The sequence below is a fragment of the Micrasema longulum genome, unplaced genomic scaffold (assembly GCF_059751315.1).
Source record: "Micrasema longulum isolate JH-2025_06_02 unplaced genomic scaffold, ASM5975131v1 h1tg000794l, whole genome shotgun sequence".
Lineage (NCBI taxonomy): Eukaryota > Metazoa > Arthropoda > Insecta > Trichoptera > Brachycentridae > Micrasema > Micrasema longulum.
The window spans coordinates 422,128-445,912 of record NW_028277986.1 but is presented as its reverse complement, the minus strand read 5'-3'; positions in this window follow the sequence as shown (position 1 = coordinate 445,912).

Below are 23,785 nucleotides of genomic sequence, written 5' to 3'. Positions count from 1 at the left end.
AGACTTTAATGTAAAAAAAAATGATCAAGATACGCTGTAATTAATGTACCAATCCAGTGCCCTATGCACTATTAGGTGCGGAAAGGGAATGATGATGATGATGGTTTATTTTTTACAAATTTTATTATTTTTATGTTTTTTTATGAAGACTGCCCTGATTACAGAAAGACGAACCTCATTTTGATATTCATTTAAAATTTGTTTCAAGAAAACCTTTGATTCAATAACCCTTGGCTCCCTTATGGAAAAATTTGTCCTGCTGCAAAATAACTTACACATCTTTTATATGACAATACATTTGATGTAGACCTTTCGGTACATATATGGATATTTTTGAGTAGTTTCAGTCATTTTGAACTAATTAATTTTAAATGTCATCATGAATTGCATCGCAAATGTGAAGGGACAATGGGAAAGACATGTTGCGAGACAAGATTCCAGAAGATGTACTACTTATTTTTTTTAATGGAGACCTTGGGAGAATAAGGGAGGCGTCAGAAGGCCCAAAAAAGATGGTCCGACGACGTAGCTGCTGCAGGGGTTAAAATTTGGCTGCAAGCATCAACTGATCGAAATAAATTGAAGGATTTGAAAGATGTCTATATCCAGCAGTGGAGGACAGAAGAAGAGTTCCAAAAAAACACTACTGGGGACCAATTTTAATAGTTTTAAATTAATAGTTGACACTCGTTTGGCTGTGTAAAATAACTACTTGTTTACGAAATTCAATATTATAATTATAATAGTGAGTAAGTTGTTTTATTTTTGTAATTGTTGTCGATATTTTTTCAATAAGATATTGAAAAAATATCGACTTTTTTATATTGCACTTTCCTGACACTACAAATTTAGCACCACTGTTTTTTTGCACGTGGAATTAAAATAAAACAAAAAAAACACAAAATTATTTTTAAGCTACAAACAACATAATTCACAAAGAAATATGTGTAAGTGTAGATATTGGCTAATTTTGGTTTTGTGAGGTTGCCACACCTGACCGGACATTTGTTGGTTTGGCTACACTGCTTGTCCCCCGCTCGCTTCTTCGTTTTTTTGACAAGTTATGTCCGCACGCATTTCACATTGTAAAAAAGTATTTTCGCTATTCGTCGTTTATTATAACTTCGGTTCAACTAGCAAAACGCCGCAATCATTTAGCTTCAATTCAACGCAAGTTCATCATCATCCGCCGCCTCCAGACGACATTGTGTTAGTGCAGTGTTCTGGAGCACAAATTTACCTGATTGCATGAGCTAATTGCCGACAAGAAAGAAGTCTTAACACCAGGTTAGTCAGTGTTATAACATGTTGATTTCTCTGGTCCGAGTACATCTTTAATAAGTTGTTAGCTGCATAATGATATCACTAAGTGGGGGTTAAAGGGGACTCTTCAATTGTATGCCGATGATACTGTCATTTTTTATCATAATAGTAACCTAAAAGAACTAGAAAAAATAATGAAGACAGATTTCGATAGTCTTGCCGACTGGATGCGATTAAACAAATTAAGTTTGAATATGAAAAAAACATCATATATGATTTTTGGGAACAAACAGGATTTGAAAATTAATATTTCTCTAGGAACTGGCTATATTGAAAAGACCAATGTTACTAAATACTTAGGACTATATGTTGACTCTCAACTTTCATGGAAATACCAATATGAACATGTTAAATCAAAAATAGTACCCGTAACTGGCGTTTTGCATAGACTTCGTGGTCTGCTTCCTCACTCTGTTTTGTTTGCCGTCTATTACGCTATGATACATTCTCACCTATCCTATTAATGCTGTATTTGGGGTTTCGCTAACAAAAACCAGATCTCTGAGATTCAAGTTGTTCAAAACCGAGCTCTGAGAAGCATTCTTGGTTTGAAATGGGATTCCCATGTCAAGGATATTCATCGTAACACAAAAATACTTCCTTTCAAGGTAATGGCACTGTATGACATCACTAACACTATTTCAAACATCATAAACTTTTCTGCTCACACAAATTTAAAACTTACATTTAATCATGAAATTCACAACTATAATACACGACATGCAAAAAATCTTCACATTTCTAAATTTTGTTCCACGAAGTTCGGCAAAAGGTCTCTGGAATACATTGGTCGTATACAATTTAATAAACTGCCTGATGACCTTAAAAATGAAATGTCGAGTGGTAAATCTCAAAGACCAGAAATGAAGACCTATTTCTTGAATCTTTTTGAAAGTGATAGTTTTTAGCTCAGTTTCTGTGAATAGTCTATATATTGTGTTTTAGGTTTAAATGTTTTTCTTTTCTTTTTTTAATATTAAGTTCACAGAATGTTTAAATGTTTTTATTTTCTTTTTTAATATTAATTTCACAGAATGTTTAAATGTTTTTCTTTTCTTTTTTAATATTAAGTTCACAGATTGTTTGAATGTTTTTATTTTCTTCTTTAATATTAAGTTCACAGATTGTTTAAATGTTTTCTTTCCTTTTTTAATATTAAGTTCATAGATTGTTAAAATTTGTTAAAATTTTTATTGTTTAAATGTATACTATGTATTGTTACAAGAAATGTACTATTTTTTTTATGTACCGTCCCAAATAAGTTTTCTCGTACAACTCCTGGGAATATAATATCATGATATTCATGTCTTATATGTTTTATTAATAAATAAATAATCTATTTTCAGCTCTCATTGTCAGCTTGGAGAAATAAATTTAATTGTCCGCTATTTAATTTATTTTTAAAACGCAAGGTGAACTCTATTTACACGGATTCACCACTATCGGCAAAAGAAAAGTACGCATTTCTTCAACTTATTGTGGAAGAAATTAAAGAGAGCTGGCCGGGTATGGGAAGAAAGATAGCATCATGGATCAGAAATCTTAGACAATGATTTGGTGTGCCAATCACAGCAGTGCTAATTAGACTAGCCCAGGATCGTATTTTTTTTTCCATTCATATATTTACCAAGAAATATAAATACAAAAATACGCTTTAGAAAAATATATCTTAAAATTAAGCTATACCATAAATTGTAAAAAATTCCCACAAAGACTTTAGCGTCTAAGCGTGGACCATTCCTTTTTTAATTATTAATAAGTTTAAAGCATAAAAATATGGTATGAAATGGTCATGAAAAGAAAAGAAAAGAAAAAAAAATCAACATATGCTGATATTATGAAAACAGGATTTATTTGCATTTTTTTTTTTTTTTAAAGAAGGTGTCTTTCTGTTTCTTCCATGATAATCCAAGACCTCAAACCTACTTTAAACTGTACCAGTGATGTGATGTTTTGTAATTCTTTAGTTAGAAGATTGAAGGATCTTGAACCAACATGTAAGAAGTGCCTCTGTGCGAACTTAGTTCTGAATCTTGGAACTGACAGTACACTATCGGATCCATTGATAATACGATTTAATTATTACCAAACAATTCCTTTTTTAAGTAAACATATTTCTTGCACTAAAATAAATATATTTTTTTAAAACTAAGGAGTCCTCTCTCTACGTATAATTCATTACTAGAAAATAGTATCTGTTTTTTGTAAATTATCTTAATTTTATTTTTCTGTGCAATTTCTATTGAGCGACTGATGGATTCAGAATAATGTTCCCCAACCTCCGGTAGAAGCGACAAAAGAAAAAGAAGAATACTAAATCTATAGTCATTTTTCCAAAAAAATAATGATGTAAAATATATTTTATCATATTTAAAAAATATGTGTACAACAACAACAAACCATCACGCCGTTTCCCCATGAGGATAGGCGGAGAGAATAGAACGACGGATCACTATCTTAGGGTATCTACAGATCTCTCTCCCTCTACATTCATACATTTTTTCATGCACGCACTCCGATTATTCCGACTTTTGACATATTTGTTGGATTTAGTCAAGCCATTTCTTTCTCGGTCTTATTTATTTATTTATTATAACGCACAAGTGCCTTTTACTATATAAATTGAAAATCAAAATAAAAATAAGATCAGTTAGACGCACAACAATAAAAAAAAACAATATTAAAACATGGATATATAAAAAGAAAGATATAAGAACGAAGAAAAAAAAATTGACACAAAGTCATCGCAAATTGAACAACGTAGCAAAAACAAATGATGTGAAAAAAATACGATTGAATTTGTAGAGGAAAAAAATAACGTCAAAAATTCTTGCAATTTCATTATCATAAGTTACTTTTTAGTTTATTTTGTTTGAGTATTTTCTCATTTTTTGGTGTAAGAGTGCTATTTTTATATACATAAAAGGCAAAGTTTGAATGGTTCTCCTCGATGGACTCGATAACTACCAAACCGATTTACATGCGGTTTTCAGATAAATGTACATCTTTGCCGTGAGAAGATTTAAAGCTCATAAAATCTTCAATTTATTGGTACAAAAAAAGTAAGGAGCATAAATGTTTTTTTTATTCATCACCAGGGTTGCATTTGCCGAGAATGTTATTTTTTTGTTTATAAAAAAAGTTTGTTTTTTATGTTTACAGACACCATTAGTTTTTTATGGATCCCAGTAAGATTATTTCATTAAATTCCTTATAATTTCGACACATTTATTTCTTTTTACTGGATTTTTGGTTATATTTAAATAATATCAACTGATATTCTAGACTTTTTTTTTTAATTTACATTATTTATTGACAATTCTTATTTTATACATTTTTGAAAATCGCATTCCTGACTCAAGTGCATCCCTGAGCAGAGTTTGATATTTGATAAAAGAATTCTTTATTTGAAAATAATTTATTATTTTATGTTTTGGAATTCAAACATCAACAGGTACTAAGGTTTTTTTTTTTCTTTATTAGGGCCTACTACCAAAACTTGATAACATCGGCCGAAAACAAGTTACATTTATAAACATAAGAAAAACATAAACAGAAAGGAATAACAATATAGATACAAACAAAATACAAGAAAAATATTAGTACAAGAATAACATCAAAATATCAGTTGTAATAATAAACACATATCCAAACCAACAAAAACTTAAACATAAATTGAAATATGCACTAACAGAAAAACCCACCAAAACCTGATAGTGCCTATTTAACAGATAATAGAAACTTACAGTAAAATTAGAAGGAAGATAGAACTAAATAACTAGAAAAATTACAACAAAATAATCAAAATATTAACAAACATAGTATTATATTAATGATAAATTATAACTTTTAAAATTTAAATAAAAATCAAACGCCGGAAGTAATAATGACAAAATAATTTACATAAACCTAAAAATGTAAGATAAATTTATTGTTAAAAAATAAAGAATTAATTTAAACAGAATTATTTCAATGACACAATTATTACAAATCATAAAAGGGAACAGTTTGAACTTAAAAAAATATAAAAAGAATTGATCAATATACAATTTGTACAAGAAAAAAATTGAGATAAATGAATTGGAGAGGTTATAAAAAACATAAGTGAAATATCAAATAATTTTTTTCTCCCAGTCATTAAAGGACATGTAAAAAAAATGTGATTAAGATCTCCAATGCCTCCACGTTCGCAGGCATTGGAGTCTAAAATTTTAAAGATGGGACGGAGTGCAACAGTGGCCAGATCTGATACGGCAAAAAGTTACAATCCTAGTTTTTACTCAAGATTCTTTAATAAAGTTTTGAAAATATACTTGATTATGTTTTATCTTAAGAGGAAACGCGGTCCGACTTTTGTTCATACAAACGTATTCACGTATTTTCTCTCTGAATTATGGCACAAAGGAAATGTTTTTTTTTTACAAAACAAGAACAACAAACTATCACGCCGTTTCCCGTAAGTGTAGGCAGAAAGGATAGAACGCCACATCACTATATCTGTGCATTCATATCTCGCTTCCTCTATATTCATAAATCTTCTCATGCACGCGCGCCGATTATTCCGACTTTTACCATGTTCATCTTCAAGTTTTTGTTCATTAAAGATATTTTTCATGCGTGTCCCTGTATTGTTTCGTATTTTAAAAAAAGTTTACTATGGGAACTAGAATCATCCAAACCCGTAAAAAGCACCGTTCTATCTGCTGTCTTTGGGCAAACGGCGCAAGGTAAACAAATATAACTATTTTTGTAAAACGCAAAACACTCTGATACATAAAAAATATATTCTGATACTCTGTCTAAACAAATAACAAAATCGGTTCAGCTTTGAGGTGTGGAAAACGGTACAGCGAAATGCGATTTTGTCTATTCTAAACAAAATATCTGACATGCAGTTGTCTTTTTCGCACAGTATCGGGGAGGCATGTGCAAGGCAGGGACATGAAAGCCATGTTTGAACACCTATTGAAACGTCACTATCTAAATATTTAAATTGTTCCTTTATCCTTCTTCTTTCCTTTCCATCGCTTCTCCTCTCTTCATAGTATAGTGTTTTTTTTTTATAAATATATTTATTTTTATTAATCTTTGCTTTTAATTTTTGAATAAAATTGTAAGATTCAATATGTCCATGTATGTATAATTTTCTCAAACTGAACGGTTAGGGTAGGTAGAAAGAAATTGCCTTAAGGCAATATGCCCGCCCTTATATGTATATTTATTGTATATGTATATAAAGTGTCAAATAAATAAATAATAATATTTATCAAAATTCTCTCCTCACAATTAACGTAAACCGAAACACAAAAATAACAATGTATACGTCCATATCTAATTTGGACTAAATACAATGATTGATATCAAACTTTTGATTGTATTCATTTAATCTATTTAGCAAGAACTTTAATCAAGCAATAGAAAAGCATTGCCGGGTTCAGATCGTTATACATAAAAACGTACTCGTTTAATCAAAAACATGTAAATCAGTAGTGATACGCGTATTATATTTTAATATAAATGGGTAGTCTGATGTACTATATAACTATTCCCAGACATGAAAAAGACATCCAACTCATTCGATTTCAAAGGATAGACCCAAGTATCCTTTTACGTTATTACCCCAGCGAAGAAGTGGGGCTGCATGCATGAAATGTTCCGTATAATACCCAATCCAACATTCTGACATGACAATACCACTGCACCTACGTTTCGCCGTATCTGCTCCGCGGGGAAACAACATGGCTGTGTACTTTATAATAAAATTAATTAATACTCGCCCCGAAATGTCGCCATATTTGGATATGGCGTAATGAATGACTTAACGTTTTTGGGGACGCGGAAAGTCTCTTGTGTTTCTCTATTGGATCGTTAACTTACTTAGGAAGTGGCTTAAAATCCGAAGCTTTGATTCCATATTTGCATTAATCATCATAATGGAAATACTTTCAATGTACAAAATAAGTCGTTTTAGCATTTCTTCAATATAAGTATACATTTTAAAAGAAAATAAAATAATGCCAATGAAATACTTGATTATGACATGGTTGTTTTTTTTATTAAATGTACTACAGTTATCTATAAAACCGAATAAGAATGATAAATGCCCAGAAAATTCTGGCTTCTCTCTTAGTCTCGCTGAAAAACAAACATTGAATTCAAGTCAGCGAGGCAAGTTTTTTTCGACACTATTCCACGAGAACTACAAATATTTTTAATTTAAATCATGACGTTCTTGAGTGAAACCCTTTTTTGAAAAAAAAAACTGTTTCTTTTTCTGTGAGTCCTTACTCACAGAAAAAGAAACAGTTTTTCGTTTTCACCAACAAAATTTTAAATTTAAAAGTTTACTTTATAATGACTTAAAAATATACAAAACCTATACATACTTACAAAACACCTGAAAAAAAAAAGTTCTTACAGCCCGTGTGACGAGTCATATGTGATGTTATTTTACAGACTTTTTATTAAAACTATTTTTTTAAATATATTATATGCCCTCATACCACCTTTTTTGCTGATGAGAATTATTTCTTACCAATTAAATTTGTAATTTAATTAAATAATATATAGTTAAAATATTCGATGTAAATATTAATTCCTATCCTATCCTATCCGTGGAAAAATCTTGAAATTTGAACGCGTGCGTTCAAATTTCAAGATTTTTAAAAAACTGTAACGTTAAGCATGTTTCTTGAATCGAATCTAAAAAAAAATCAGAGACTTTGGAATTAAAATTTTTATTTCACTTGAAGAACTTATATAGGAGCATGAACAATTATCAAAATGTTTTGAGTATGTCCAAATACCTGTCATTGATTGGTTTAAGTGCCCATGTAACACACTGTGTAACATTCACCATTCTGTCAAAGTTTGAACATCCACATGTCCTCAACTCTTCCATCTGTTGACTTTTGTGAAATGAAAGAGCTGAAACCTTTATCATGTGGGTGAGATTCATTCGGCTGAACCAATTCACCTACTTGGCAACGCCTGAAAACAATTTTCCAATTTTGTATACTTCTTCTTTTACCAGGTAGTTAATTCAACAATGATTTGAGTATGCCCAAATGCTTGCAGACTGGCTGGATTTTCTTTCTAGGGATTTTTTCATGTTTGAATTTGTTTCAACAGAGAGGGAAAACATTTTTGAGAGGTCATAAGCCCTGTAAATGCCTGGACTACCATATTCCCTTCTCAAAAATGTTTTTCCTCTCTGTTGCAATAAATTTAAATATGAAATATTATTGTTCAATAGAAGTGTAGTGAAATATATTATTTTTTTATTTATTTATTTTACAGAAACAAACGGTTGACATTGATATAATAACATATACAAGATACGGCTTAAGGACAGACCAGCAAAATTTCTAAATAAAAATAATACATACTAAATTGTAGTATAACAAAAGGGCGTGTTTATGTGTATTTGTATGAGAGTAAGTGTATAGGTGTGTTTGTGTGTATGTGGAAGTAAGTGTTCGGGTGTGTGTAAGTGTGAGCATCATTAAATAGCAAGTGAAATTGTATCGCAGCCAGAAAGAATCAGTCTTAATTTATTTTTAAAAAGATTAAGGGGCGTGTTAAATATATCAAAAGATTTTTAAAAAGCATTAAAGTTAGAGCATGAACAATAGAGGAAAGAGTGTTGTGCATAGTTAGTCCTACAGACAGGCAGATGGAATAAATACTAAAAAAAAAATATCACCAAATAATAATTGTTCATTTTTTATTCAAACATAATATTAACAGAATATATATTATGTTGAGGTCCAAAACATTAGCTATAAATCTAAAGCATGTTAATAATTTGAAAATTATAAACCAGCCAGGAAGATGAATTTTGCTTCTAAATATTACAGTATTTTAATAAGATAATAAATAAGGTTATTATGACAATTAGAGACGATGATTAATCCACCCCTGTGACTTATACTCAAACATATAGTGGGCGGTGGGTACCCGTTACCCATTACCTACCCAGATAGGGGTGGGAGCTGCTTAATATTAATGGAAACATACAACCATATTGCCTTGTGTGAATCACGCTTGGATGAGTTCTATCCCAAAGCCGGATATTTGCGTTCAATCTGTAGGCAACTTTGTTCCAGAGACAGAGTTAAGTGACGATCCCCTATAATCTAGGAATAGTTAAAACGTGATTACTGATTAGTGATTGAGCCGGTTTACAGGGTTACAAGTGCGGAGATTTGATTGCCTACGATTGGGTGGACTGCAGTTCAATTAGAATTGGAATGCTACGTGTAACTATATATCGATTCGTAGAATTTCAATTATTTCATAATTATCCAATAATTTGCGTCCAACTGGTTTATAGATATCGAAAAGAATAAGTGTGGTATCTTACGTTCGAAACTACGTTATTTGTACCACAAATTAAGTAAGCGTTTATTCTTAGAAATTAATTGGGTTCTGTAATGTCCAAGAAATAAATTCTACCGATGTTTTTATTTTAAAATACATTTGTACCAAAGTTTTCGTTTAATGACCGCTCTCTAGTCGGAGAATATGGTGTCCACAAAAAGCCTGTTAGCATCTCAGTCAGTTGCCAGCTCTTGTCCGATCATTTTCATGTCAGGTTTGCGTCCTGTAGTTCTGACATGGGCTGTCGACAAACAATCAACAGCGGACGTTCAGGCCGTCGAGAACCTAATTACTTGTAAAGTGGACCATTATAATTAAGGTTTTTCGGAGGCATCCTCAGTATATGGCCCAGCTCACCTTTTTTTTAGATTTTTCTAAGACACTTATTCCTTTAACTCGTATTTCGGCATGTGGGGGCTTTTTTGATAGTTAGTACAGCAGAAAAATGAGGAAGATTAAGTATTTAATGAATTCTTCATTACTTGATCCTCCTCGCCACAATAAAGGTAGAAATCCAGAGGAAGTTACAGATTTTAGAACTCAAATTTATTCATTTTACCTTTCTTCAATTTTCTTTAAACCTTTTTATGTCTGATTTCAAACTCCTTTCTTACCGATCTTATGCGTTTCTTACTTTATCATGTAAAATATTAAAAATCATTTTTGTAATAAGCTATTTATTTTTGTACAAGCACTATCAGCCCCCTAAAAAAAAGGCGATAAAAAATATGTATGAGTCTTGAACCACTTCAGTCTGTTTTTAGTTGGTGGCAAGAAATAGTTTTAGCCATAGGCCTTAACAATATAAATTTGTATAGCACAAAAATCGATAAACTAATAAAAAAAAAAATTGCCACCTTTCACAACCACACAATACGATATTTATTATTAAAAACCAGAAATATAAACTACTCAAATGTACCTTATGGAAACAAGTTAAAACATAAATGCTTTTGCACAATGTTTCAAATGTTGTATTCTTATCAGTGATAAAGTTCATTGTTTTTTTATTTATTTGTGTACTTTTGAATAGACGTTCATACTCAGCCAATTGAAAATAAAAATATTATGTAACGTGTTATCAGCGTTACGGTTCTTTAAAGTTGTGTAATTTTGAAATTAGTCCGCGTGTGACGTTACAAGTTCTTTTCAGTGAGTTTTACTAATGAAATGGCTTCCCGTGAACTAAAAATCTATCACAACACTATCGTTAGTTGATTCGGAAGAACTAATGACGTATATAAGTAGTTCGTTTTTATTTATAAATAAATAAATTCATATGTTTTCAAGAAACTTTGCCGTACAATCGTATGCTCCAATTTTTACTGCGCGCTAGAAATCATTTTTTGTATCTGAACATCCTCATTTAATCAGAAGCGAAAAACACATTTGGTATTATTTTTCCATAGAATATAATACGCGTATATTTAAACACTCTATAAAGGGTTCGCCGTACGCTTTTATTTTTATTTGTGCTAACATGATGTTAATGTTAAACCATCGGAAAATTCTCAATAATTTGATGTCCATAATATCATGTTATTGTTGCATAATATTCGCATACAAACCCCGTTATTATCGTGTTTGCATCGTTTCCAAAAACATTGCAACATTATTTAAATTACAAATTATGCGAAATGTTGGTTCAGTATAATATTAATATTTGAACATTTCACGATACATTTATTAAGAGTTTATTTCCACAGCTACATGCTTTCTTGTTTAAATAACACTCGGTTGGAAACGCTTGTCGTGAATTATTTACCCGTAACTAAAATACAGTCTCTATTATGTTGCGTACATGCTTGTATAAGTAAGTATTTGGTAACATAAATAAGAATATTAAGATATTACAACTAATGATAGGAATAATCGAAATATTTAAATAATCGAAATACAAACATTCGAGACATGCAAATAATCGAATTCAAACATCGAATTCATCGATCTTCTTTTACCGTGAAATATCAGGAAACAGCAAAAAAAATTGCTGACTGTTGGGGGGGAGAACAAATACATATGTAATAACATAGTACAAAAAAATAATGAGGAAGTTCAGCCCTACGAGAAATTGTGTATAAAACATGTTTTTTTACCCACGGTAAAAATTAGAGCAATAAATTGTAAATTTCTTGAAAATGTCTGAAAAAAATTATTTAAATAAAAATTAACTAATTTGAATGACGTCACTAGTTCACTTCGATCAACCAATAATATAACGATGTGATAGTTATATGCCGGCCTCACGGTGTAATGGTCAGCGCGTTTGCCTACCATGCATGAGGTCTCGGGTTCGATTCACGACATGGTCGATTTGAAATATTTATTTTAAAGGGTGTTTTCACACTAAACTATTTAGTCCCTGGACTGGTGTCTGAAGCGTAAGACTGATCATCTTACCTTCATGTAACACAAAATAATCAAGAAATGCTGCGATTGGCTTACCAATGGAGTGCCCTATGCACCATAAGTTGGGGGATAAGGTTTGATGATGGTGATGAAAGTTATCCTTTTTCCGGGAAACAAACTAATAGACGTGAACTTAATACGTCACACGCTGAGTAATTTGAAAATAAAATAAAAATCATATCGCTGATAATACGACACACAAAAATCTTAAAAGTTGTGAATGAGTGGGTAAATCCACATCTTAATCAGCTCGGGTTAGTCCCTTTATATTATAAACATGAACCCATAGCAACAATTTCATTTAACATTACATACTTGAATTTTATTGAACGCGAATGATATTTTGATTTTACGCTTCCGAAAAATCATTACAAGTAATTACTAATGCCTTTGAAATGTCATGTCCGAATTCATATCTCGATTGCCTCGAAACGTCAAGTCCGAAATCATATTATGATTGTCTCGAAATCTCAAGTACGAAATGATTTTTCGATTGTCTCGAAATCTCAAGTCCGAAATCATATTTCGATTGTCTTGAAATGTCTAGTCCGAAATTATTTTTTGATTGTCTTGAAATGTCAAGTCCGAAATCATATTTCGATTGTCTCGAAATCTCAAGTCCGAATTCATAACTCGATTGTCTCGGAAAACCATTTCGAATGAATTCACTCAAGATATCTCGATTATTTTTCCGATTAGTACGAGTGAACTCGATTAATTGCAAGCATTTCGAAATGTCTCGATCTTTTTGATAATCGAATATTGCGATTATTTTAATTCGATTATTCCCATAATTAATTACAAGAGACAGGAATAATATTTTACAGAAAGGAATATAGATGTTAAGGCTTCCACAGGGCTTACGACCTATTATTGGCATCTTTAACTTCACAAACGTCAACAGATAAAGGAATATAAATGTTCAAATAAAGACAAAATGGTGAATGTGACACAGCGTGTGAAGTGGTCACTAAAACTAGCCAACGACAGATCATAAGGCTTGTTGATGCTTAGACTTCTATATTCTTTTCTGTAAAATGTTCTTCATGTCTGTTGTAATGTGTTAATTTTAACAGCTCCCTAGGGGGTCAAATCCCGCCCTTCTCTACAAAAATTTATACAAACTCAAAATATTCTTAAATAAGAATAATTAGATTCTAGAAGCTGTTTACAAACAATAAATTAATATTAAAAATAAAACAAATAAAACAACTTTCTTCACATTTTTTTTTCTATTGACTGCGACCGGTTTTTAAGCTCAGTAGATCGGTAAAAATAATACAAAATAACTGGTTAATAACAAAGTTGTTTTATTTTTTTTATTATAATGAATAACCACAAAGTTAGTGCTTCAAACATAAAATAATATTATTGCATAGTTACAATAGTTTAAATGAACTATAATTTACAAGTTAACCTATAATCGATTTAAAAATCGAATGACCTTTAGATTTTCATATTGTTTTTTTTTTCATATGGATGTCGCTATTTTATATTTATTAAAAATAAATTAAATAAATTATGACACAATTAACACAGTTTTATCAGATCCAAAATAACTCTTAAGTTTATAAACGTCAGCGTCGTCTATTGCGATTTTTATACAAGGTTTTTGGGTTCTAAAAAAAAAGTTGTATTTTAACTTAAATGAATGTTTATATAACAATGCTAACTTCATTTCTTTACTTATTTTGTATCTAAAAAAGTTTTTTTGTGAATAGAAAGTAAACTTAAGGTTATTTTTAATTTATCAAAAACTTATTTTTTACCTAAGAGAAGCATTTTGGCGATATTTTTTTTACATTGCATACAAACAAAGCTTTAGTATGCATAATTTCAAAGCGCATTATTACAGATGAGTCTGAAATTCACTGCTAGGGATGACAGAATTTAATTAACGATTACAAAGGAAACTCCCCAATTAGTATAATATTCAAAACAGGATGCCAGCAAAGCATTTTGGTCTATCTAATCTCATAATTCTTTTTGATTGTGAAGGGATGACTTTCATAGGCTCAAAATAGGATTTATCTCGTTAAATATATTAAATATTTTGTTGAATTTTTAATTAATCGTTGTGTGTAAAATGTCTCATCAGGGAAATAAATTTCTCTCCCATTTATTGTCTCATGTCGACTTATATTGAATCATAAAAATAGAAACTCTACGATACGATACTTGTGCTATGTTAAACGTATTCCTATAATTTAATTTGTCAAAAAAAAATAAAAAAATTTCTAGTCTCAAGATGTATTAGGTGTCCAAACGTTGTGTGCGTTTTTATTCATGTTTGAAAATTACCGTGAAAAGTAAAACAAAACAGTTAAAATTATACGTCATTCAAATCATTTAGTTTTGTTTTACAAGATTTTGCATTTGTTTAAACGTTACATATATTATTTATTTGAATGCTAGCCTTTAACGCGGAATGTCAAGTTGACGAAAAAGAGCATTTTCAACACCTCCATCTGTTCGCACTCAATTGTGGGAATTAAGGATAAAATTAATAAGGATAATACATTATTGATTAATTTGTTGTTATTGTCATCTTATCTTCGTTAGGAAAAAAAACGGACTCAACGTATATTAACACCAATACTTAAAAGTTTTATACTTAATGAAATTTTCATGGCTGTTTTTGGGAAAGGCTTTTTTATTTAATACCGAGCCCGATAATTTTCCTTCATTATGATATAACAAATTGGTCAACAGTGTATTCTCTCGATTTGTTTTTGTTTTTATTCCTTCGATTGAACGCGATCATAAGAAGCTGTCAGAAATGCTCATTTTCATCTACTTGACAGTCCATTTGAAAGAATCACAAAAAATAAAATGTGTGAAATGTGTCTTATTTTGACCATTTTAATTTATTTTGTTGTATTCATTTAAAAATATAAATAAAAAATTAGTTCAAATTATTTTATGACAATTGCATTTTTGGCACAAAGAGTGATTTTGACATTATATTTTGTTAGTTTAATTTTTTTTACGTTCGTATATTTTAAATAAAATATCTTATCCCAGCCAATGACAGGTCATAAGCCCTGTAAACGCTCGAATATCCATAATCCTGAATTTGAAAAAAAATCTTCCTCATCTCTGTAGGGATATTAAAAAAAAAAAAAATATCTTTGTTTAAATTTCAATAATATTAAGTATTATTATTCCAACTTGTCTATCAAATTGCATATTTTTTAATTAAGGTTTCAATTTTAGTATTACTAATGTTGATTTATTTTTTTTGAGAATGATTCAATGAAAAAACACTTGTGAAAAATAGGTCCTGCCTAACACAACACATTCCTAGTTAGTCAGAACTTGAAAAAAAAAGCCTATGTATACTGTGATAACATCGAAATATATATATAGGGTATTAGAAGTAAATATTGAAATCTCCATTGAAGGAGTTACTCAGATATTTGCGAAAAACTTGGAATAAAGAATGATAAACTTCAGCCCTACGGGAAATCTGAAACAAAAAATGTTTTCTTGCGGGCGGTAAAAATTAGAGCATTAAATTGTACCGCAAAGTTTCTTGAAAATGTACGAAAAAAATAAATATATATTTTTATAAAAGCGCACTACTTTGATTGACGTCACTGGTTCACAAGAACCAACCAATGATGAGACAGCTGTGAAGGATATCTGGTTGGCTTACCGTAAACGAACTAATAGGAAAAACTAACAGAGAACAACCTCTGACGTCAAACGTCGAGTTATTTTAGAAATACAAAACTTTAAAAAATCATAGCGCTGATATAATACGTAAAAAATTTAAATTAAATTTGGCTTAGTTTTAAAGTATGTAAACAAATAAAAAAACACACAACGTCCTCATTGTGATATTTTAAATTTTGCTTCACCAACTCAATGGAGAATGCTGAAAGTTTGCGGTGTCAAGTATAATTGAAATCTGTTTTTGGAAGATTTAGAGACGGTTTTAAATTACTCTATTATTCCGGTAGGTCGGATTGTATGTATAGTTTATTTTGGCATAGGGAGATTTTTGAGTTTGTTTCTAATACTCTCATTTATTGAATGATAATTGCATTGTTTTTTTGTTAACGTGTTTGTCTGAGAAAATCCAAAATACAGGTTTGCGTGTAAAATAGAACCATAACCACCCTGGACGGGCGTTTTCGATTCGATGGCTACTCTGATGTGAAAATCATGTATAAGAAGATCTAGTGAAGATCAGCTGCTTTGTAGTGTAGTGGTTAACATATTCACCTACTATGTTTGATGTCCCAGGTTCGATTCCTTGGAAGAGGAATATAAAATATCGATAAAAATAGAAAGTTCTAGAACGCAATGGTTTATGTTTCAGGACTGGCACCTGTAACGTAACACTCATCACCTTACCTTTCATGTAATAATGTTGTAATAGATGCGCTGCAACTGAAGTACCGATGTAGTGCCATAAGCACCATTGGGTGTGGAAAGTGAAATAAATAATGATGACCCTTATACTTCTTGATACAATACAAGACTTGATACATCTCACTTATTTATTCAAATTATGAAATTCTATTTCAAATAATCGTCAAATTGTGCATTTTCACATCGAATTTGGAAAGGAAAAATTTTAGACAAATAATAGGTATAAAGACATGATTCGCCAAACAAATCGTTTCTAAAAAGTCGTTCTCAAAAGAAAGGGAATGAATTAGCGGAGGGAGCAAGTGTTGTCACGTAATATCACGTCGACTTAGGCAAGCAAAACACGTAGAACAGTAAAAAGCACGGATTGTTTACATCGGTCTACTGTAAGTTCTATTCATTATGTTGCTCCTTTTCGCATACGCATACGCATCACCTTTATTTATTATTTCACTATACGCCTGACTATCTGAGCAAGACAGAGACAGAAGATACCTCACGACCAACAACTAAATGGTAACGTATTAATAAAACGTTTTTTTTACATTTAAATAGCTATTTAAACAAGTGTTGATTAAAATAAAGAATTACTTACCGGTGAAAGATTATACCATTGCTTTTCCAGATCGATTTGTACTGTATCTTGGCGTAAATATAGGTATTTTAGTAATTGCGAGGAGACAAAAGTTCAAAAGTAGCCGAAGATTGCTCGCAACAGACTAAAATCCGTTATATCAAACATATTATGCCAATTGGCCGGTTGCAAGGTTGAGGGACAACATTTTTAACGTTCATGCTTACTCTAGTTATATATCTTAATGCAAATATGCTGGATTTTAATACAAAAAATATTTTCCCTTGTTATGCGACAAATAATTATACGAATGAAAGTGATGATTATGATAAGCGCCGTGGCACAGTTGGTTGGACGGCCAACTGTGAAACTGGCATCGTGAGTGCAGTTGGCGCTAGTTGCAAGAAAAAAATCAAAGTTTTTTTTTGTCTTAATTGGTCTGGGTGTATCTTTTACTACCTCCTTTCATATCCCCCCTATCCCACCTTCTGACAAGCTTCTAAAAAGAGGCTTAGCGGGTAATTCTTTTTTGAAAAAAAAAAATACTCTTATATTATATCACAACAAACCTGTTTTACTATATAAGAAAGAACACGAAAATATAACTTATAACAAAATACTCGTAGATGGAGACGCTGTACTGTAGGTGGTGTTTGTGTAAAAGTGACAAAATCAAAATAAGAAACACGTTCTATCAGTCAGTTATTGGCAGTAAGTGAAATTGCACGTTAGTTATATGACCGGCGTATTTTTGATGTTTAATGGATTTTTCTATAACCTCTGTAAATTAATATTTTTTTTTATAAATTAAATAAAAGTAGTTATTTAACAGTATGTCTCTGTTATTTTTTTGAATGTCCAAACTTTAAAATATTCTGTCTTTTGCTTGAAGTAACACTATGTTACATCACCGCGTGTAAAGGATTTTTGTAGCACAGTCTTTTAACGGTCAAATGTTACAAAAACACATTTTTTAAACTCTTTTTAAATTTATGATGCGTAATAATATGATTTGAAACACTCTCAATCAATTGATCAAATATATCCACCGAATACGAAATTGACCTTATACCAAATAATGCATATTGAATCACATTTGATTATTTTTATTTCAGAAATTGAACACTAATTCATAAGGCAAGCAATTCTTGGCCATAAAATTGCTAGAATTATTTTTTTGCAATCCGCAGATTTTAAAGAACGTCGTATAACCTTTCGTCGAAATTAGCATGCAGAGTTAGCGTGCTCGCATGGCTAATGATTATAATTCCACCCGAGGTGGCGGATTATCAGCTGACAGGATAATAACCCCTCTAGAGGGTGACAGCGAGGCGATAGGAAGACGGATGGCCAGCGTGATGGATGGGGAGCGGCGGACTCAGGAAGGCTAATTCTGCTGTCCTGATAATCATCCCAGATGATTAAGTTAATGGCTGAGAACACTTTTAGTGTGGCGAAGAGTGAATGGACCGAAGCTAGCCACAGATACTACTGTGACTGCCATTTAAACGTTTAAATTAAAATAATTATTTTGATTAAAAAACAGACCTTTTTAAGGTAGCAGAAAAACAAATTGCGTTTCCGACTTATTATAAAGCATCCATTTCATTTATAAAATATAATCTATAGTTTCTTATTTTTCACATTTTTAAATCTACGACGCACTACAGACTTAAAACATAATTTTTTGATGATACAATTTGAATTGTATTAATAAAAATATTAAAATTAAATTATTTTACATACAGTTAATATTTTATACAAAAATCAGTATGTTCTTATTGTTAATAATCTAATTAATTAATATATTTAACAAAGCATCGCCTTAAACATCGAAAATATTTTTGTTTTTAGATACGTACATATATAATTTCTCTGTACGTGTGTATGTAACTGAAGTTCTCCAAACGCCTAGACCGATTTCGATGAATTTTTTTGTGTGTTTGAATGGGTTTCTTAATTGGTTTACATCGAAAATTGGACCAGGTAGTTGACCCTGCGGTCTGTTACAAAATCTGTGAAAATTTGAATATCGAAAAAACGTTTGCTGAACCAGCTAAAAGCAGGCAAGCCAAAGTTTGGGCAGGATAATGTTTGTTGGGTCCGCTATATATATAAAATAAATAACATTATTAACAAGTAAATACCAATAAGTAAGTTAACATATAAAAACATTTCTGCATAAATATAGAAACGCAAGACAAATTTTCGAACGCAGAGAAAATTTTAAGAATCGAAATATAGCTATGTGTTCATAATCAAATTATAAAATAAATTTATACTGACAATATTTTGAGTTTGTCAAAATTTTCTTAGACAAGGACTGGATTCAATTCCCCGGGGAGCTGTTTATATTAACACATTGCCGTTGCCTATGGTTGCTGGCGTTGCCTAGTATGTAGGTGAAATATATATCTCACCCGCATAAATAAAAGTTTCAGCTCTTTAACTTCACAAACATAAACAAATGAAGCAATTGAAGGAATATAGATGTTCAAATATGGACAGAATGGTGAATGTTACAAATTGTGTAAAGTGGCCACTTAAACCAACCAATGACAGGTCATAAGCCTAGTATGCCTAGACTTCTATATTATCTTCTCTTAATGTTCTTCATCTCTGTTGTAATATGTGAATCAATTAATATTATTGACAAGTGATTGTAAGTAGACGAGCATTTAATTTTACTAAATAAAATAATATAAAAGTATCGAAACCCGGCCCCTAGTTGAACTAGATGTGATGAAAGCTCGAGTGAGCCTTACATTAGCAGGTGCACACAAAAAAATATTAGAACAAAAATATCAAAACCGAGTGACTGACAGACAGGCGTAACGGTTTTGTCCGCGATTAATCAGAAATTGTACATTTCCAATTTGACAATCAACCCTTTGACATGCTCCATTACACCCCGCTGCACCCTTTAAATATAAATAGCAAAATGACAGTTAGTTGCGCATGTAGCTGATATCTTTCTGTTTTAAAAGTGGTGCAACTCTGCACCAAATACGTGAATAAGTATAACATGGTACCTGTAATATACCAAGTACGCGAGGGTATCCGGAGAGTATGGGGTGGGAAAGGTTTCTGAGTAAAACACTATCATGAACGATGTGTGGTAACCATATACTAGAAAAGATACAAAAAGGAAGGTAATATGGCACATGATTAAATAGAATAAAAACAAAATAAAAACCCAAAGAGATAATTAGAGAAAATAAATTACAGTAGATCTTTATTTTCAAGATTTTAATCACTTGAGGAAAAAAAAAATTTTTCTGCTCTTTTGCCCTCACGTTTATGCATAAAATCGTTACATTATAAATTATTATGAAAATAAAACTTTGTTATTAGTGTTACACAATTTTCATTATTTTACATTCATAATGGAGTTCTGGTACCAACCCTAATGTATGGAAGCGAAGCATGGAGTTGGAAAAAAAGGGACGAAAGTAGACTGAATGCTGTTGAAATGCGATCCCTCAGGCGAATGTGCGGAAAAACAATGTATGATAGGTGCCCTAATGTCGAAATTAGAGCAGAATGCAAGGCTGAGTTAAGCATTATCGACAAAATTAAGAAAGGTCTTTTGCGATGGTTCGGTCATGTGGAGCGAATGAATGATGAAAGAACGGCTAAAAAGATTTATGATGCGAATGTGTCTGGTTGTAGAAGTCGAGGAAGGCCGAGAAAGACATGGCATGATCAAGTACAACAAATTCTTGAAAGTGGTCATGTGAAAAGTCGGAATAATCGACGTGCGTGCATGAGAAGATGTATGAATGTGAAGGAAGCAAAGGAAGTGTGCCAGGACAGAGTGGTGTGGGTTAGTTAGTTAGTTAGTTAGAATATCAGTTGATATTATTTTAGCGTGATGGTTAGTTAGTTAGTTAGTTACAAGAACACTACTACAGTTTCAGGAGAGCACTCCTCCCATCGACGGGTGTTATTTATAATGTTATTTACTTTTAAGTAATATAGTAAACACAGAATATTGTTCACAATGTCATAGAATTCAAACAGAAAAGAAACAAATTAATCATTGAAATTTAAAGCAGTGGGGTTAATTCCATTTATCAAAAGTGTGAGCATATATATGGATAGTTATCTAAAGTATGGATATGAAAACATGATCAATAAGGGAAAGAACGTTAAGTAGAATTTGTTTCTCAAAATTTAGCACATAAGTGGAAGTTACAAAAATTAGGCCTAAGATTTAATATGTGGAAAGACATCACTCGGCTAAGAGAGTTTTAACAGACGCGGGTCTACGTGAGAGGGTCGCAAAGGGAACATAGAATATTTGAATAAATAAAAAACCAGCATTTTTTTTACCATCAATCATAAGATTTCAAGATATTTTTATGCTTCAGAGATGGAGAGCTTTGGACACGTACTGAGCATGCCTCAAAAGAACCTAAACACAATTTGCCTCTTCTTTAAACCTGCGGGCCCACGCCGTCCTAGAAGGTCGTCGTTGACGACCTTTCGAATTTATTCGGTGGGTCTAAGGGGCGTTGGATTGACGTGGGAGGAGACAAAAATGCTGGCTGGCAATAGGGTCTCATGAAGGCAATTAGTGATGTCCACATGCCCCAATCAGGAACAGATATGGTTTAGAATAAGAAAAAGAGATAAATAATATTTTAAAGAAGGAAATATAGAAGTCTATGCATCTACAGAGCGTATGACGTGTCGTTGGCTGGTTCAAGTGGCCATTTTACACACTGTGTTACATTAACCATTTTGCCTTTATTTAAACATGTATATTTCTTAATTTTTTTCATCTGTTGATGTTTATGAAGTAAAAATATAAAAGATAATCATCATCAAAGTGGCAATTAATAAATTTAGCGGTATACAAACTTACTTAACGTGTCCGCCTGAATCATATTCCGCTACTCCAATATGCAGCGACAGATATCGTTTTGTCATAAGCGATAATAAAATCGTCAGGAGTGCAGCCTTTTCCTATAACTAGGCATGTCATTAGGTAGCTGTCGTCCTAGGTTTCAGCGCAGTCGCACAATATATCATCACCCGAGAGGTATTTTTTTGACATGTTTGCCTCCTTTAATACCCTTCTATAGATACACCCTCGTTTTCGCTCCAAGGTCCTCTAGCCACAGTTCTTGTCTCCGTCTATTTAACAGGAAAAGTGGCTTTCATGAAACTGTTTCCAGATCTCAGATACAAGACCGTTGAATAGTAGTGATGTAAGGGATCTCTAGGAGTGTAGGTTTGTTTGCACCTTTTTATTTCTGCAACGGTCTTTCTTCAAATGTGTGGTGGAGTATTTCCGATGATTAGTTTTGTTTATCAGTTGGTGTTTGTTCGAAATATCTTGCCACTATTCGTGCCATTTTATTGACTGCCATGTCTACCTATTTGAAGTGGCCAAATTTTTGCCACACTGGACACGCAAACTCCACTGCTGATATTCACAAGCCATGCGCCGAAGTTCAAATACTGATGGCGTTGCATTTCATGTGATCCCGGTGAGTTTACGTATTATATTGTTTCTCTCACTTACCTTTTGCTTACTTAACATGTAGTGCTCTTTACACGTAAGCGTTCTATTAAGGATGAGTGCAAGGTATTTCAGTAGTTTTTTGTGTTCTAATTTTCTTCCATCCATTCTAGGTTAAACTCTCTGGTAGCCTCTCTATTCATCAGGTGAAATGCAGAAAGTTTTGTTTTTCTTGGATTTGGTTTCAAGTTATTTTCCCTTAGGCAGTCTCCAAGTATGCAGAGACTCATACAGATTTTTCTCGACCTTCTGATATGTGTCTTTTTGAATAGTCATGGCTAAGTCATTGGCATTAATGAACTGTTTGATTTTTACGCCAGTGGTAGGTTGGTCGTTATCGGGATTTTTCGATAGAACTATTGTATTAGCTCATTTGCGAGAAAGAAAATTTGCAATATGCGGAGATGGAAGATGCGGATAAAAACAACTTACAGTATATAGTCAAATTTACTATTGCATAGATTAAAATCCTATTTTTCAGATATCAGGAAAAGAGTTCAGGATTCAAGAGAACAGGAGTGCAGAAAATCTCTCCAAATTTATTCTGGCCAGTACTGTTGCGGCTTGTCAGTGGTGAGTAGGGAAAACACAAACTTTCTTCAATGAATATGTTGACCCGTGTGGGCAATAAAATAAGATACGGGACAATCAAAGAATAGAAAGATCTTGTACTCGTAGTTGTGTGAGAACAATTAGATAAAAAAGTGGTACTAGAAGAATTAAATTACTGTACATTGATCTATAATTACGAGTTTTACCGTACCTGAGGAACAATAATGACATAAGTTCAAAATTGGCGTTTTTGAGTGAGGTGGGTAGGTATACAAAAATGTTTCTAAATTTCCTATTTTTTTTAAAAATAACGGTTTTTGTATGGCTTTAAAAGAAAAAAACTATTTTTAATTAAAATTTCTGAATGAAAGTGAGTCAATAATATTTATGCGAACGTTATTTCTGAAAGCATTTAATACAAGATGGCAGATATGAGTAAATTTTAAGTAAGTTGTGTCTTTCAAATAGTGAACGTAATATATTTGCAAATTATTGTCAGTTTAAAATGTTTCTTTTTTGGGTGATACCGTGTGTGTTGAATTTGTTTTGACGTGTTGGCTACTATTGCAGGAGCCATATTCAGGGTAAACTGTCAGATGGCTCCCGTATCTGACAATTTACCCTGAAGATGGCTC